Consider the following 18,905-nt stretch of genomic DNA (forward strand, 5'->3'; position numbering starts at 1 on the left):
CCATCCCAAAGTGGTAATGCAATATTTAACATTAGCAGTAACAAAGCGAAGATTCAACCCCAATATTCTTATAAGATGTATTGTAATATAAAAGAGTTTGTAACCGTAAAGGCTCTATTTAGCCTCCATCATAATCTTCCCATACGTATGGTCTTTAGATTTTTTTCCATCCCAAAGTGGTAATGCAATATTCAACATTAGCAGTAACAAAGCGAAGATCCGCCCCTACATCCATCACCTTTTCGAAACACACGGTTTCACTCGTCCCAGTACTTTTCACTCTTATTTTGTCGTACGCTCGCCCCAAACGCCCCTTCATTGTGGACAACAAACACAAGATGAACTCTTCCGCGAGTTACACAAAACTCTTTATTGTGTTTGAGTGAAAGTAAATTACTTTGCAAAGGTGCCTACATACCTCTTTTGCAAAATATTCATCAGGCTAGCTACTTTTTGAAAGGTAATCTTGCAGAGAGCTCTCAAACAACTGTACATTCATTTCTCTTTCCCTAATTGTTTAAATTATAAATACACAAAAATGTTTCTAACATATTTATAAATGGCCCCACAGGCATGCAATTAAGCAAGTCAAATCTACTTATAACTGATTTAGCAACTTTAATTTATGGTCAAGAAGGGTTCGACGAGACAGACATCTTTAAACTGACGTTGACGATGCTGTTTACAGTGACGTTACCACTAGAATTAATAGGAACAGCATCCTTGACTACAATAACTTAACTGGTATTTCACTACAGTTACTCCGACAAAATCTAAACAAAAATAATTAACAATTATTCACCGAAGTGGACGGGAATAGTGGTGGATATTTACCGAGCCGCAAAGCGGCGAGGTAAATATCCATCACTTTCACCGACACTGAGGTGAATAATTGCTTTAGAATATACCACACAATCTGAATAATTAGCGAACCAAAACGTTATTTTATGTGTGCCAAGCGGTCGGAAATTTTGAAATCTCTCGCGCCGGCTGCTTGGAGGTGAATAGTACTTGCTAATCACCTCCGAGTTAACCAATCAGAGCGCGCGAAAAGCACTATTCACTTGTGTGGTATATACTAATTTATGATATAAGCAAGTCAACTTAACACTATCACTAATAACTAATATTCTTTGAAAAACTACCATCAAAACGCTATGAAAAGGGAAAATATTTCCAAAGTTCATTTCATGAAAGAAAGTACAAGCTTCCTTTCCTAGTTTTCACTGACTGATGAAACATTCATGACGGAATGTTTGTGAGAACTGGAAAGACCAGTGGAAACACTCGTCCACGCCTCGTGTTTCCACAGCATTTTCGTTTTCTCAAACATCCACCCGTGTTCAATTTCTAAAATTCACAATGACAATGTTATCTTGACAACAGACGACATAATCTTTGGCTATGTCTCAATGTACTCTTCACCATCAAGTCTAATACTTACAACTTTAGCAGATAACGGTTTAATTGCCTGTGCAAAACGTAGTTACAAATTGGCAACGATCCAATATAATGAACTCTACATCCATTCAAATCATTTTGTTTAATATTGCTACTGTGTTATTGAATCGCAAAGTGCCCAACACTTTCTTTTTTCGCCAGACCTTTCATCATTACAGTTTTCACCTACATTACGTGCAAAAAATTCCGGATGATTTTAATTTCAAAGCAGCTAGTTTCCTTTATGGAGAGAACTCTAACTGAGACACTGCTTCAGATACCAATCGGCTTAGACAGAATTTTCCCTATTTTCCCGTCGATGTATCTGTTAAACCTTGAAGATGCAGGTAAAATATCATTTTCACAGATGTTGTTTCAGTCTAAAACGTGTTTTGCAGGCGTAAATTTACGTTAGCTATGTTTCAAGCAAGTGTCCAAAATTAAACGTTCGAAAATGAAACGTCCGAAATTTTTTGCGAGTTATTTATCCTCGGTTCATCGTTAATTCACACAGGCATTTATTAACCATTCTTCCTGTTTGTAAAACATTGGCTTGAGAAATAAGCGACGATGACATTGAAACGTCGAAGATTATGTATTAAATGAAATATTCTCTTTGCCATCTCCTTAGCTTTAAATCACACACTTTAACAAGGTACAGGTCCTTATTTTCACGACAAAGTGCGAAATGAAAAGATGCTTTAAGATTAGCAAATGCACAATGTTAGGCTTGGTTGAAACACCGCGCTATCGTCATATCGAATTCAGTCCCCTGCAGTAAAAAGATGGCGAATCTACATCTTACCACAATACGCTGAGAACTAAACACAGTCAGAAAAACCAACCACAGACATATTTTTGCGGCATTCGTTCGTATACTAACACATTGTGTGAAGGTTTGACTAAGTTTACAGAACTTTTCTGTGCGTTTTTTACGGTTTTCGTCCGTCAACAAGTATGGATAAATGTACTCAGGGTCGCCATCGTTTAGTGAAATGGCCTAGCTCACCAAGAGTTTGTCCGTTACTCAGTGGTTAGAGCGCAAGACCGGTATCTGGGAGGTCATGGGTTAGAATCCACAATCATGCAAAGCTGAACTTAATTCGTCAATGGAGTTCTCCATGATGAAAGCACGACGCTTGAACCAGGCCGTAAGCAACATAACATCAAATGAACATCCTGCACGCCCAAATACAAACTGACAGAAAACAGTTTAAAGATCTTGAATTGAAGCTTTCGGAAGAAACAAATGTAATGATTTAACAACTGTCACAGACAGTGGACTCTCACATTAAATTAGAGCTAAAACAAGTTATCTTACCCACAATGATTTATCTTGTTTGTCAGGTGAACATTTTTAACTTTGAAAACGCGTTCATCTGGGGCGGGGACTAGAACAGAAAATCTACGGGGTTTGGGAAAGACTCGGTCAGCATGTACAGAGGATCGCGGGCGCACCGAAACACCCACGTCTGGAAAATAAGCTTGGGTCTCATGCTATGATCACCCAATTGTTTCCCGAGAATGATAAACTTACTCAGTTCCGAGAAGTGTCCCGCAAACATCGCAAAAGCAAGACATGCACGTGAAATAAGCAATGTCTGTAAGATAACTATTTTCATTTCTATTTTGATGTGACATCTCCCTGTGCTTACATTGTTTCGCGTCATCATGGTTTTCCTGTGTTACATTACATTACTCAGTCTCAGTCCTACACGCCTTAGACACAGCGGTCAAATGAATGCCACTTCGGACTTCCGATTTTCATTGCCTTGAAATGTTCAAGTCTGTCTGAGAATCTCACATAAAATACAACGACACAGAACAAAAATATGACGCGACAAAACTGGTAGACAACAATTATCAAATTATGTGTGCACATTTGGCGTTCAAAGCGTTCGATTTCAGTAGTTTTTGCTTCAAAGTAAAGGATTTTAAAACAGATTGAGAGACTTTGCACTTGTCAGCGTCAGTTTTGGCGGGAATTGCGCACACGCAGTACACTTGACCACTGTGCTAAGACATAACTGACATAAATGTACCGATACTACCTTAAGCTCTAGGTGTGTGGACTTCTTACAGTTCGTGATGCTCTGCTCCTTTTGTTGATCACATGACCATTTGCTCCGTTCCAGTCTCTTGCTGGTCCTCTTGTTCAGTCTCTTGTGCAGTTTATGTTAGCCTATTGTTACAGCAACCGATAAAATCTGATTCTAATCACCAGGCCCCTGGTCGTCTTCTGATTCACTTGATGTCCCAGTCTCCAGCTCGTCTTCTGATTCAATTGATGTCCCAGTCTCTAGCTCGTCTCCTGATTCAATTAATGTCCCAGTCTCCAGCTCGTCTTCTGATTCACTTGACGTCTCAGTCTGCAGCTCGTCTTTTGATCCATACCAACGTTTCAAGTAGCCCTCAGATGTCCAGGAGTCCTCAGATGGCCATTCATGTTCAGGTTTGGGGCTCCCATCATCCTCCTGTCATAAATCACAAAACATTGTCAAACACCATCGTCTCTATCCACACACACTAGCCATTAGTTGCTGACCAAAGCTTTGTGGGCTCAACAAAATCTGTACTCGTTCGCCCTTTTTTAGTTTTTTACATTAGGTAATTTCCAGAGAAAAATACTCTTCCTTCAACACTGAAAAAAAAAGCATATCAGCTTTTCGGTTGAAACGGTTTCTACAAAGTAAAGAATCCTTAATTTACATTTCCTTAAAAAGTGCTTCAGATTCAAATATTAATTATTGACATTTAGAGGTATGGCGGAGCCACACTGATTACATTAATATTATCATAAAAGTCAGCTAGATCTTCACATCCCTCACCAACTCTTGAAGACATTTTATTAAGTCCAGACTTCTGTCGGTGCGCCACATAATTATATTGAGTTATAGTTTATCAATCCCTTTCCCTAATTAGTGTTTACTTTAAGCTGCTATAACTACAAGTTATTTTCTAACAACCAATCCAATAGGAAAGGGATGTAGAGTTAATACGGCTGTTTGTTTGTCTCAAAAGGTTTTTGCCGCTGTTTAGTCGGAAGGGATTCAGATCAAAGTTGGTTCACTAAAGGCCAGAATAAAAAAAAGCAAAATTCGGCGTAATATAGATATCCGCGACAGAAGATGCTTTCAGAACGTTTTGCACTGTGAGGAGGATGTCTTTGGTCATCAAACCACACGGGTGAAGCGTACTATAATCGGAGTGGATTGGGAATCGTCTAATAAGATGCAAGCCACTATCTTTGTATTGCCTGCAAGCAATAAACTAAGTTGGAATTTATTTATCAGCCTTTTCAATAACTTTTGAATTAGGTGACTGAGATAATCTAAATGAGGCAGCTGATGAGACCGAGGATGAGGATTTTGTGTCACAGGGGAGGGTGGATGGGAGGGTCTTCAGTTCCACTTCCCGTTCATGAAGCAGCCTGTGTTCTTGAAGTGTGTGAATGTAGTAGATCAACTTGTTTTCCCAAACGGAGTCAATTTAAGAAGATCAAAAATTGATAAGCTATATTTTTGTTCTTTCGTTTAGAAACTGGAAAAGGTCAAAAACCTGATTTGACACTTAAAGGAACTGTCCTGAACTTGTCTAAAGTTCTAGATGCATTCAAGAAAGCCAGGCTCCTTCTCAGACCTTTTCAGCGTCAGTCCCACACTTTAAACAGTAGGGGCGGGGGGGGGGGGGGGGGAGGTGGGTAGGATGGTGCTGACCCCTTTTAAACATCTGTAAAGGAGAATAGAACTCAGTGAACTTCACCACTGAGTGTATTACGTCTTCCGTTAGAAGTACACATTTCTTTACGGGAAAAATGATTGTCCCAGCCTCAAAAAGGTATTTTAGTATCGTGGCGCCACAACTTGATGGGGGAGTTTTTCCGACTTTTGTGGCGAAACGTCAACGCTTATAGTGCTTCAAAGTAGTCCAAACAAATGGTCTTTCGGTGAAAGAAAATACTAATGCTTCAGAATGCACTGCTCAGAATAACTCGATCTTCATATTCGCTTTCGACAACATATCTTCGCCTTCTTCATTCTGGAATTTACAGATGAACTTTTCAAGCCTTCTGAACGTCTAAAACTTCCTGCAGTTATCAGAAACACTGCTACCGACCGAAACCGCCCGATTGTGTACATCTGATGATCCTGGAAGTTGATTTACACTTGCTTGTGTTAAAGCGAGGGAATCTATTTGATGAGAACTGTGACGGAGTTCAATATTTCGGTAATTGTTGTGACTAAGATGATAACTTATAAGTTTCTTCGTGGTGTTCTGCTCAGGATGCATGACAGATCTGCCGATGGTGTTTTTCCCTTAGCGATTTCGGCAAACTTTGATTGTTTTTCACTAGTGCCCGCCAAGGTTACCGGCTGGTAAGTCAAAAACGACTTCTATATAAATTTTATAAAGGAAAAATCTACACTTTTAGCTCATCGGAATTAAATTTACTTTCTCTCACTGTTTTTAATCGGCTTTCATCGTTTCAATGCGCTTGAATTTTCAGAGCCGCGCTCTCGCTAATTTGCATAATCCGTAATCGGCCCGTGAGCATTACGGCTGCATAATGACCACTCAGATCTCGCTCTTAGCCAATCAGAGCGCGCGTTATATCGGCCACAAGCCAGAGCCATATAATACACTTAATATTAATACACTTTATAACTTTAAATAAAGCTTGCGCAAGAAGCAGCTGCCAGAAAATAAATGTATTTCTATTGTGGTGTCCGTCATGAAATGTCGTTTCGGGATGAATATAAAACCGATACATGACTTTAACTCTAACTCCCTTAAATGCCATGGAGAATGAAAAATTGCCGAGAAATGCGCAATAGAGTCTCAGAGGACAAGCGATACCAGTGCAAATCAGTGTACCAGCAAAACAGACAGGTTTACAGCAGAGCCACAACAAAGTACGCATATAAACTAAAATAGATATTGCATCCCTATATTACATCAAAAATTAATGCTTTCATCAGAAAAACTAATTTGGACTGATTTATAGCACTTTTTATCCGAAAAACTTTGCCCTCGTCTTTTAATTTTTAAACTTAACGCTTGTTCGGCAAAACAAGGAAACAAAACATATTGCAATTGCCAAATCAATATCTCGACAACATCCAGTATTACGGTAAACAGTTGAGACGAATGCTAACAAAAATCACAAAACTTACATGGTAATCTGACGCCAACTTCCTGATCTTGGTCTGACGCACAGTTTCACTCAAATCATTCACTTGTTTCTTTGTCATCTTAACACCATAAAGGACCAGCCTATCCAGGTGAGGAACACAGCTGAGATGTCGCGTGACATCACTTACTCCTTCACCAAGAGGTTTCAATGACAAGTCGAGATAAGATAAGTTAGGAGCCTGGTACAGAGATCTGGCGATGACAGCAGCAGGCTTGGCTGTCAAATTGATATTGTAAAGTTTTAGCATATCAAGTCTGTTTGTAAAGTTAATACGTGAGACCAAGGTGTCTACCAACACAGGATCAGTGAAAAGTGTTAACCCTGTAATGAGTAAAATTCGTGGAGATGTCACAAAAGATAGGGCGTCAATAAGCGTCTCCATCTCTTGCCTTTCTTGAACATAGACATTAATGACCCAGACACAGGAGAGACAATGTTGAGTAGCCTGAGTATCAGCAGTGCTGTTCTCAGTCAAACACAAAGCGCTACTGTCGTCTTGTTCATTTGATTGGTCATCAACTGGCTTCTTCCTCTGAGATGATTCTGGCGATGACATGAGCTCCCTAAGCATTTCAGTGGGAAATGTGGAAATCTCTGCCAGAATTTCAGCAATGTTAAGGTATGTCTTCCCTTCTTCTTTCTTCAGAAAAATATCATCTACGTTTGGTAATGAATACTTCTTTAGGAAATCCGAAGCTTTCTTTTCTCCCGAACAGCTGACAATAACTGCACTGAGGTATTCTAATAACTGATTAGGTCTCGATGGATTTGCTCTGTATGTAGGCCGCCAGAGAAGAAGATAAACTCTGGCGCCGCAGCAGACCTCAACATGTGCTCATTGGCAACGCTATGCAGCTGGTCAGAATCAATTAATAAAACACCACCAACGGAAGCCAAAAATGTAGGATAGAGATCACGCCTCTTGTCGGATGCGCATGAGAAAAAGCTACGTGAGATAAGGGTTAGAAACTGTTGTTGATTGTTAGACAAGTCTTTGATACAAGGTGTCTCAGTGAAGTTGTACTCTGTCAGGCCTTCCTTCTTTCCTACGATCCCCAGATGACTTAGAATGGCGCATGCAGCATCTGCTGACTGCTCACAGGCAAATCTAAGAACTTCAATCACCTTGACAATCTTTTCAAATGAGTCGACTTCGGACAGACAGGTTGTACTTTCTTTTAACAACTCCTCCTTGAGATAGGAAGCAGCAAGGTACTCCTGTACTGATTTATGAATAAAATGAACACGTTGCTCGCGTTTCAAAAATGTTGCAGCATTGAGGACATGAAACAACCCGACTTTGATTAATTTCTCACTCAAAATGCTGTCAGGCAGTTTGCTAAAAGGAAAAGAAAGAACATTTTGCAAAAGTGCGTCAAAGGCAAGCTTGCCTAGTCCACAAAGCTCTACATTGTAGGCGTCTATACCTTCCTCTTGCTTTGCTTTTGCATCTTTTGCGATAGTGTGGAGGATCAAAGTTTCAATGAAATATTGGCAAATGTGAGCCCGTGATTTTGGCATTTCCTTAAAGTGGTTTTCCTTCCAGACTGTACAGAGCATCAACAAAAAAAGTGGGATTTCAGCCAAGTCTTTCAAATCCCTTTCACGTAAGTAGGTTAGAAACTCTTCAACTCTTTCCTCATCACCCAGGAACTTGCTCGCAAACTCTCTGACTTGATCGTCACTTTTGAAACCGTTTATTTCAAATTGAACGCGGCTGTGGTATCTTAACTCGTCAGCTTTCTCTTTTCGGGTTGTAATAATCACGTGGATATTACCCAGTTGCGTGCCCTCCCAAATGTCACGGACAGGTGATTGTTCTCCAGAACAGAAGTACTCATCATAGCCATCCAAAATGAGTAACACCTTTTCCTGATTATGAAGTATGTACTCATAGAAATCATCAACCACTTCATCACCAGCCAGCAGTTTGGAAGCCCTTAGAAAATCACGGATACCTTTCAACTCACACACATCTCGCAACTTAATCAGCAGCACAACATCAAATTTCTTTAGGATTTCTTTTCTTTGCTGCGACCAGTCGAAAGCAGTCTTTTTAGAAAATGTGGTTTTTCCAATACCTGGCCGTCCATACACCAGAAGTCGCTTTGGACTAGGATGATGCTTGTCGCCCTTAAATATATCGGTGTAGTCTTCAAGTTTTTTTTGTGTCACTCCACTTGGTTTCCTGTCATCCCTGACCCAGGATAACATTGTGTAGAGATCATCAATATGAATGGCAGAGCTTTCGTCCCACGGGATAATTTTCACCTTACTCATGGTTTCATATATGGACTGCAGCTTTTGTTGGCACTTTCCAAGGTTGAAGGGTTCTGTGAGAACGAGAAACGAATACGGCAGTTAAAACACAGGGAGTATAAATATTCGCTCGAATCTCTATATTTCCCAGCTTCCACGAAACCAAGCAAACACAAGCCGAAGTCGAAAGATTCTTTTACAACTTAAAACATTTACTTTTGAATAGTTTCTGGACAGTCGGAGAATTTTAGCGTCGTTTCCAAAGTGGTTTTTCCATATTTTTTCTCAAATAACTTTTCGCAACATGATCGTTCTGTAACCCTAATCCCAAACGCGTCATCCAGCGCGCACTCGCGCTCTCCTCCCTCTCCAACACGTTTTTTGACAGGACAAATCTTTACAAACCCCTCCCCCGGTTCGCAGGTTTTCTTGCGCGTCCTAAGTCACCTAATCTCCACACAGAAAATTTTAACGAGATTTCGCGATAACAATTGAGAGCAGGGGAAGGATTTTGAAAATATTTGTCATGTCAAAAAACATGTGCGGGAGATGGAGGGGAGCTCAAGCGCGCGCTTGAGTAACTACGGGTAGTTTGTATGGTTAGCAGAGAGATCTAGTAAAGGTTATGCTGCTTCAAGCGAGGAACCACAGCACACGGATAAGGGGTTGCTAAGGACACTATATCGTGCTTGTGTACATACTGTAATGGTCCCTAACCGCACCTTAGAAGGAAAAATGGCAAAAACTCCGAGTGAAAAAAGGGATGACTGAAGTTTTTGCTCCTGTGGATCGGAGGCGTGATAAACTTCCTATGGCATCTCAACCATGGGATTGTTACGGGTTGCTACGGTATATGATATTAAAGGTTTTATTAATAACCCGAATTTTTCAAAACATGTCACAAGAGGGCTAACATTGAAGAACAGAACTGAGGACAAATTTATAAAGAGGCATAATACAAGGATAAAAGAGCTGTCAGAGTTGTTGTTGTAGTGTGCAGGTAGTTTGCATGGTTAGCAGGCAGATGAAGGAAAGGTTATGCTTCTTCAAGGGAGGACACCAAAGCGCACGGATGAAAGGTTGACCCACAATAACAGATAGTCCTTGCTGAGGACACTACTTCGTGGTTGTGTACATCAAAGTGGCTGGTGCAAGTCCCTAGCGCGCGTTTGAATGCAAAATCAAGAAAGCTCCAAGTAAAAGGGATGAAGTTTTTGTTCCTGTTGATCGGAGGTTTGTTACCTTTGGCATCTCACGCATGGAATTGTTAAGGGTTGGTAAAATATATGACATCACAGGCTTTTAAATAGCCCGAATTTTAATTGCCATCAATGGAATCCGCTTATATATATATTTTTTTCTCTTTCCAGTTACATGACTTAGCAAATATCGTTGTAGTTTGAAAAAAATAGACTGGACCAAAAATGGAAGAGACATGGCAAAGAGCTAATCTGTTGAAGTCATAGAGCCTAAGAAATGATGTTTAGAAATTTCCCATGACAGTGAGAAATACAGTTAACAATAAAGATTAGCGAAAAAATTGAGCAACGACGTTTCGGTGTCATCCTGGCACCATTTTCAAGTTAAAAAATATTTGTGCGAAAAGTAAACTAATTTATACCAATGGTAGAGGTGCGAAATTGAATAAATTAAGATTAAGATAGCTGTTCAATGTTCATGTTCATTCCAATGAGGTGTCAAACACTGGTAATGAGTTCAGTGTCTGTTCAAAGCCTAAACAAATACTTTTGCGCGAATGGAGTCTGACTGTGTGTTAAGGCTCGGTTTCTTCTTGCGAATCCACAACATTTCGTGGATCAAGCAATCGAACTTTCCCTGACATTTCTTTAGGATCTTAAAGTTGTTAGTCAGGTCACCAACTGTATCAACTCGGTGTTCATTTTGAAGGTGTTTTCCGATGGCGGTAAATCGGTGTTCCTCAATGCGCTTGCTTGTTCGATTGCTTGATCCACGAAATGTTGTGGATTCGCAAGAAGAAACCGAGCCTTAACACACAGTCAGACTCCATTCGCGCAAAAGTATTTGTTTAGGCTTTGAACAGACACTGAACTCATTACCAGTGTTTGACACCTCATTGGAATGAACATGAACATTGAACAGCTATCTTAATCTTAATTTATTCAATTTCGCACCTCTACCATTGGTATAAATTAGTTTACTTTTCGCACAAATATTTTTTAACTTGAAAATGGTGCCAGGATGACACCGAAACGTCGTTGCTCAATTTTTTCGCTAATCTTTATTGTTAACTGTATTTCCAAATTTAATCTTACAGTGAGAAATGGAAAAGAAATTGCAGAGTTCAGAACAAAGGCTAAACTAAACTTTTGCCATGCCGTGTAAAAAGAGGGGAAAAAATGACACTAAAGGTGAAGAAATCGAATTTACTAATTGCCAAACCTTATTCAGGGTATCGATAAACAGAATGCCACTATTCATTTTCCTTTGGTTTTTGCCCTTTTTCGGTCTTTTTTTTGTGTGTGTGTTTTTGTTTTGTTTTGTTTTTTTGCCTATAAGCTCCTTTTGTTCCCGTAGGGAAAGCTTTCAACGAATAGACGGAGTAGTTTTTTACTAATGGTTTAAAACGGGTCATTTTTGTGCTTGGATTATGACCGAAAAAAAAATCGTAGATGTATTGTGGGTATCTCTGGTAAAATGTATCCCATCATGCTTGTTTAGGTTTGCCTTGTCAGACATTTTCCCAGTTCATTAGATAATGATCAAAAGCGTCTTCTGATGTGTATGGTAGCCTATGGGTGCCCGAGCAATTTTTTTATAATTTCTTTATTTTTTGTTGTTTTTCTTAATTGATTTTCTTATTCTGAAAGTAGATATTTTCCTCTCTTTCATTTTTTATATATATTACCGTAAATCTTCGAATTAGCGCCCGAGGCGCTTATTTCAAATTTAGAAGAAGACTGAGGGCGCTTGTTCAAGGAGCAGGGGGCTTATTTAATTTTTCCCAAATCGTGGCCTGCCATGATCAACTTTTTGATACATCATCTGCGCGTAAACAACAACATAAGCTGTTTATTGACATAAAAAGCTTAAGTTGAAATCGCGGCACCGTCAGGACTTAACGTGTTCAACGTGTTCACTTAACGTGTTTACAAACTGAAACAATGTATCAATATTACATGACGAAAACTATACATCCTTTGTTGTCTCATTATTAGTCTACAAAATGGGGGAAGGGGAGGGGGGCGCTTATTTGAAATTTCAGCTGATAGGAGGGGTGCTTATTCGAAGGGGGCGCTTATTCAAGGGAGGAGGGGTTAATTCGAGGATTTAGGGTATTTCAATTTAACCTAAAATTAAAGTACATGGTATAACAAAAACAAACAAAAAGCAGACAAACAGACAAACAAACAAGAATATACCATTAATTTTGGCCTTAGAGCGCCATAACCCACAATGCATTTCACGAGCACACCAGGAATTACATGTAAGTGTGCCATTTTGTACACAAGGGCCATGACACTCCTAGGCCACAAGCTTTGTTTTTGCTATACCCGCGGCAAAAATACCCCTGTGCTTTTTTTTAGGCTACACTGAAAAAAATATATATATAAAAATGTACTATAATATAACTCTTTTGACATTAAAGAGGAATAAACAACTGAAAAACAACAACAAATAATTAAGAAATTACCCAGAATACAATCATGATGCCAAAGCTGATGGCGTCTCAAGTGACACAAAATCCATTCTCCCTCAAAGCCAGTTTGATTGGTTAATGGGTTAATGACCCTCAGCAACTTTTAAGCCAACTGTTTGATTGGTTAATTTTTTTCTGTTGACTTTTGAGATACGAAAGGTACCAAAATGAATATTTCAAAGCCTGCTTTCAAGGGTGCAAGGGACAGTTTCATGTTTAAAGAACATATAAGTTTTTAGCTGATACTAAGGAGTGAAAACATGCAGAATTTCAGCCTGGTTAGATAGGGGGAAGAGGAGATGAAATTTAAGCCTGGCTTCTTAAACAAATCCTCTTGAAATGGAGTTAACGATAACAATATTTACATGTACATGGAGAAAGTGTTAGTCAGGACTGAAAATTCCAATTGACTTTCATCGCAAAGCTGAAGTTAAATTCCATCATGAAGAACAGCATCACAACATGACAGTGGGCTTCAGCACGCCATACAACTACAATTATCGCTAACAACAGTACCTGCAAACCTGGGTCGTTTAGCATCTGGATGGTTACTTACATTGTCAAATTTGACTGTGCTGGTAAAAATGACACACAACAGTGAACTACGCTTTATAGAAATAACACGACATCACTGTAGGGGTTCTTTAATTATGGATAGCTACAGAAAAACAGTAGATATTGTATCAGGAAAATAATTCTTATTCGTGAAGTTCACTTTTTTGGAAAGTTTATATAATTAATTTAATTAAAACAAACCCAATGGAATATGATTTTTTTAAATCAAATATTCAACTTACAAGAGAGCTCTACCCCCAAACAGTTTTTAGTTTCTCTGTTCTTGTTTTTTGTAGCAATATTGTCAGAATTTTGTCTCCAAATTGTTTGTTTAGCTCAATAGAAGCTCGACCTAATTTATACTATTTTGGGGCTTTAAAATGCCGGACATAGTCATTTGCAAAGTTTATTTTAGTTTTTTTTTTCACTTATGTTTAATTTTTACCACTTGCCACTCGGTCTACATGTAAAAAAGGCTAAAAGATTAACCTATAAGCTGTAGGCGAGCAGTTTCTTCATGTTTTTGCACTGGATAAGTACCTAAAGCTGACATTAAATTTTGTCTCTAAGCCTCTACAGTGCATAGCAATCCTGTGTGAGCTTGTTTAGATTGTCACAATTTCACAGGGGTGCTCCCAGAACTCCTAGAGGAAATAACATTACCTTTAGGGCTCCTCATTAGCTAAATCTGTACCTATGGGGATGATTTCATAGTAGTAACCAAAACACCTTGATTTGCATCATTTAGTGTTTTCTCACAATGACACTTCTTTTAACCTTGATATGTTTGCCACAATACGTTTTTACTTAAATATATGATTTAAAGAATGAAATATCTTCCTTAATTCAGGGCTGTCACTTATTTTTCAAGTAGGCGGTAAAATGAAAAAAGTAGCTGGGATTGGGGTCTGCCTACTTCACAAATTACTGACTGCCCTGGGTCAAGACGTTGTACTGTAAGAAAGTGAATCATGTAGTTTCCTTACAACAAAATTCTTTGGCCAAGTTATTCAGCCCAACTCTACTATGACACAAGGCCTGGAAGAGTTCATGATAAGGTGTAGCTGAAGTTGTTGTATTTGTCCAGCGAAGTAACATCTCAAGTGGTTTATCTCCTGCATTAGCAGTTATATCATCCAATACATCATCAGGAATGCCAAGGCGAATTCCCAGTCTCTTCCACACTTTACCAATCTGTCCTGCCAAATCATCTAGTTCAAGGTGACTGGGTTTGCCTTTTTTAAAAGCATCTGTATCTGAAAGAGGAGAAGCTTGCAGTTAACCAATGATGGGATTTTAAAACATAATCCAAGTGATAAAAACATCATCTACAGAGATCACCATTTGGCTGAAAAACAAGGAAAAGATATTTCTTCACAGATTTCCTTAAAAGTCGCCTTTACATATAAAAAAGCAAACACATTTTATAAACTTAAGATCTATAAACTACGTGGTAAATGGTAGTTAACATTAAAACGACTTCTGGATGTTTTTAACAAACCAAATCCTCACAACAGCACTTTTAGTGTCCCTGACAGCTCTTCTCTGGTTTAGCCAAAATACAGTCTAAGGACCTGTTCACATGGAAGTGTGGGACCTCAGGCAGGGGAGGTCCCCTGCCTTGGTGGGGTAACCAGTCTATCCATACAATCTGTCTTTTTCTCTTGATGGTGTTCACATGTTAGGTGGGGTACCCCATGAAGGTGAGTTACACAGTCAGCCAGTCCGGGTAACCCGCTTTGGTGGGGTGAGTTTTCTCCATGTGAAAGCTGCGGAGTGGAGTAACCCGCCTAACCGGGGGTAATCAAATCACTGCTCCAAAGCCCGCCAAAATACACGGCAGAACAACATGGCTGCCAACCACTATGGACGTGGTGAGTTATTTCGATGATTTCGCCTCCAAAACTGCCAAAATGCTGATGAAATTGACAGTGCTGGTGACAATTTAAGCGTGGAATTGGATAGTAAGGCTGGTTAGTGGAATCACACTGAAGTTTTGGCTGCAACAATGACAATGAAGCAAAAAGCAGCTTTATCAGAACAGACTAAGAAAACAAACGCTAGTTCTCTGTTTACATGTATGTGCATGCTTAGAAACCGTGTGATTGCATTTTGGACCTCACCCTGCATTCCCAGGGTAGCATGTGAAGACAAGTATTTCTTTACCACAGGTAGGTGAGATACGTCACCTCCCTGGGGTCTCCCGCCTCCAAGTGAACAGGCCCTAAATAGCCTTTACTCACAACAAGGAACTACCGGTAATCACGTGTTGAAGTTTTTGTTCCTGTGGATCGAAGGCGTGATAACTTCCTCTGGCATCTCAAGGATGGGATTGTTACGGGTTGCTAAGGTATATGATATTAAAGGTTTTCAAATAAACCAAATTTTTCAGAACATGTTACAAGAGGACCAACATTCAAGAAAAGAACTGAGGGGAAATTTATAACGAGGCATGCAAGAAGGGTAAAAGAGCTGTTAGACTTATTACTGTTATTGTAGTCTGCAGGTTGTTTGTATGGTTAGCAGGCAGATGAAGGATATGTTATACTTCTTCAAGGGGGGACACCAAAACGCACGGATGAAAGGCTGACCCTTAATGACGGATAGTCGCTGCTGAGGACACTACGTTCATTCAGCGGGCTACTTGGGTAGTTATTCTGGTCATAGCTTCCGGATTGGTGCTGCCACTACAGTGGCTTCCCGGGGACTGCCAGATCACCTAATTTAGACTTTAGGTCGCTGGTCTAGTGACGCTTATCAACGCTATATCCGCACATCACCTGGCTCTCTCAGCGAGGTTTCCAGTCTATTAGCGTAGCAGGTATGGCGTTTGCGGGCTTTCTTTTACTTGGGTCGGGTGCCTCAGGTCTGGCCCCTTGGGGGCTGTGGCTTATGGGCCACGAGCCCCTATCTCTCCGGTCTGGGTCAGTCCAGAGGCCCTTTCAGCAGGCCGGGTGCGGCTCATGGCTGGGTTGCGGGTAGGGCAAGCTTTTAGAGTGCTCTTCCTACCTGGGTTTGCGGTCGGCAGCTCCAGCCCCCAGGTTCCTAGGATCCCAATGTGCTACTTACGTGTTACGAGAATAGTACCACAAGGGGAGCAAGGGGTTACCTGAAACAAATACGTAGCTTTGCGGTGTTCACACTCAACTAGGTGGAACTTGTTTTACGTAGAGAGTACACAGGTACCTTTCCGACCCCCACCCCCACCACCTCCTTGCCTCTAGCCTAATTAATTAATTGAAATAAATTATTTAAACAAACATTAAAGTTTACGCCTTATTGCCTTAGCGTATTACTTTCATAGCACCTTAGCGGATGGCAGCTCCCAAAATCATCCCAGTAGTGTACTCTGCACTAAAAAGAGCATGGTAAACCACATTTTTAGTGCAGTTTTGTAATACTGTAGTGTATGCATAACATGATTATAAAGTTTCTATTTCAATTTAAAGAACTGATCAGAATTACTAAATACCTTCCACTTTGAAGCGTTTGGGATCTTGGCTGCTTGTACTTGGTACCACTCCCTTTGATTGCTGTGATGAACTCTGCTTTTCTGCTGATGCATCTAGCAAGAAAGAAAGATATTTAATGTTAGGGCAGTCTTAGAGGTAAATCCTTTGGAGGAAGTGAATAGTAACAGTGATCCAGCCTTAGAGTCACCATGACTGGACATTCATATAGCACCAACCAGTGAGATAATCTCACATAATGAAGAGTGCAATTGATAGCTCTGGCACACAGTCACAGGGGTACGTTGAAACAGGTTTGTGTCGGTTAATATTCTGTAAGGTGAAATGCCCTAGCAGACTACCGAGGTAAATACAAGCAGGGGTGAGTACCCGTGTGACTGTGTGCCAGAGCTATCAATTGCACTGTACACTATCTGAGATTATCTCACTAGTTGGTGCTATATGAATGTCCAGTCATGGTGACTATTAGGCTGGATCACTGTTACTATTCACTTCCTCCAAAGGATTTACCTCTAAGACTGCCCTAACATTAAATATCTTTCTTTCTTGCTAGATGCATCAGCAGAAAAGCAGAGTTCATCACAGCAATCAAAGGGAGTGGTACCAAGTACAAGCAGCCAAGATCCCAAACGCTTCAAAGTGGAAGGTATTTAGTAATTCTGATCAGTTCTTTAAATTGAAATAGAAACTTTATAATCACGTTATGCATACACTACAGTATTACAAAACTGCACTAAAAATGTGGTTTACCATGCTCTTTTTAGTGCAGAGTACACTATTGGGATGATTTTGGGAGCTGCCATCCGCTAAGGTGCTATGAAAGTAATACGCTAAGGCAATAAGGCAGTCTTCAACCAGGGCAGTCAGTAATTTGTGAAGTAGGCAGACCCCAACCCAGCTATTTTTTTTCATTTCCCCATCTACTTGAAAAATAAGTGACAGCCCTGGATTAAGGAACATTGCATTCTTTAAATCATATATTTAAGTAAAAACTATTGTATTGTGGCAAATATATCGAGATGGAAAAAAATGTCATTGTGAGAACACCCTAAATGATGTGAATCAAGGTGTTTTGGTTACTGCTATGAAATCATCCCCATAGGTATAGATTTAGCTAAGGAGGGGCCCTAAAGGTAACGGTATTTCCTCTATGAGTTCTGGGAGCACCCCCCTGTGAAATTGTGAAAATCTAAACAAGTTCACACAGGATTGCTATGCATTGTAGAGGCTTAGGGGCAAAATTTAATGTCAGTTTTAGGTACTTATCCAGTGCAAAAACATGAAGAAACTTTGCTCACCTACAGCTAGTAGGTTAATCTTTTAACCCTTTTTCCATGAAGACCAAGTGGCAAGTGGCAGAAAGTAAACATAAAGAAAAAAAGTAGACTTTGCGAATGGCCACCTGCATTTTCAAGTCCCAAAATAGTATAAATTAGGTTGAACTTCTGTTGAACTAACCAAACAATTTGGAGACAAAATTCTGACAATATATATATTTCACCTTACAGAATATTAACCGACACAAACCTTGATGAGACATAATCTTAGCAGTATGTATGTTTCATGGTTGCGTTTTCATTCAAGGTCCAAAAATAACTTACAATTACCGTTTTTTACGACAGACTTAAATTTTACTCTGATGTTTTACGTTGATTTTCGTTCATTTTAAATTCAATGATATGATGAAGCAGCAAACGTGGCAATTAAGCTTTTCACGCCAACTTTGTAACTTGATACTTTTGTTTTCCTCACGACGGTATGTAAAATGAAACTCTTGTTTTCTCCAAAATACACGGAAGATGTGCTTGTGTTTTTTGCGCCACTGGATATAAATGAAAGAAGGTTATAAAGCTGATGAAGAAATGGAAGAGAAACGATTTTGTTTCACTCAAAATGCAAATTTTCTTTCTACCAATACACAAGAACTAATTTAATTATCTGATGGTAACGGAATACCACTTTCTTTTTCTGTTGTCACCTTTGTTGTTAACAATAAAACAATCCAAAATTAATACACATTGATATCGATTGATACAACTGAGAAGCGTTTCAACAAGAAATATTGAAGGTAAACAGTGCTTCTCGGCCAATATTATATTGAGACGTATTAAATTAATTTGCGCTTTCATTAGGTGCGATGGAGTCTGCAGCAATATTTGAGCACTTTCCTGGTTTCTTTTGGTCTTTTTGTCACAAATTTACAGTTTGAAGAATATTAAACCAACCAACTCGAATGCAATTAAGACCCGAAATAAAAATGCCGCTAAGGAGAAGCATGACAAACACACTAACATAGTTTGAAAACAGC

The 18,905-nt window shown here is 39.6% G+C and overlaps 1 pseudogene across 1 annotated transcript; it reads right to left on the reverse strand.

The window, feature by feature from the left end:
• Positions 1 to 346: 346 nt before the first annotated feature.
• LOC110040202 (uncharacterized) lies at positions 347 to 18,137 on the reverse strand (annotated as a pseudogene). Its single transcript, XR_016203428.1, has 6 exons — positions 18,125 to 18,137; positions 16,600 to 16,692; positions 14,114 to 14,383; positions 13,089 to 13,142; positions 6,615 to 8,967; positions 347 to 3,914 (listed from the first exon to the last, which is right to left on the reverse strand). The product of XR_016203428.1 is annotated as an uncharacterized LOC110040202 (transcript).
• Between the last annotated feature and the right edge of the window lie 768 nt (positions 18,138 to 18,905).

This window comes from Orbicella faveolata, unplaced genomic scaffold (genome assembly GCF_042242905.1).
Source record: "Orbicella faveolata isolate gen_17 unplaced genomic scaffold, um_ofav_v1 contig_46, whole genome shotgun sequence".
Lineage (NCBI taxonomy): Eukaryota > Metazoa > Cnidaria > Anthozoa > Scleractinia > Merulinidae > Orbicella > Orbicella faveolata.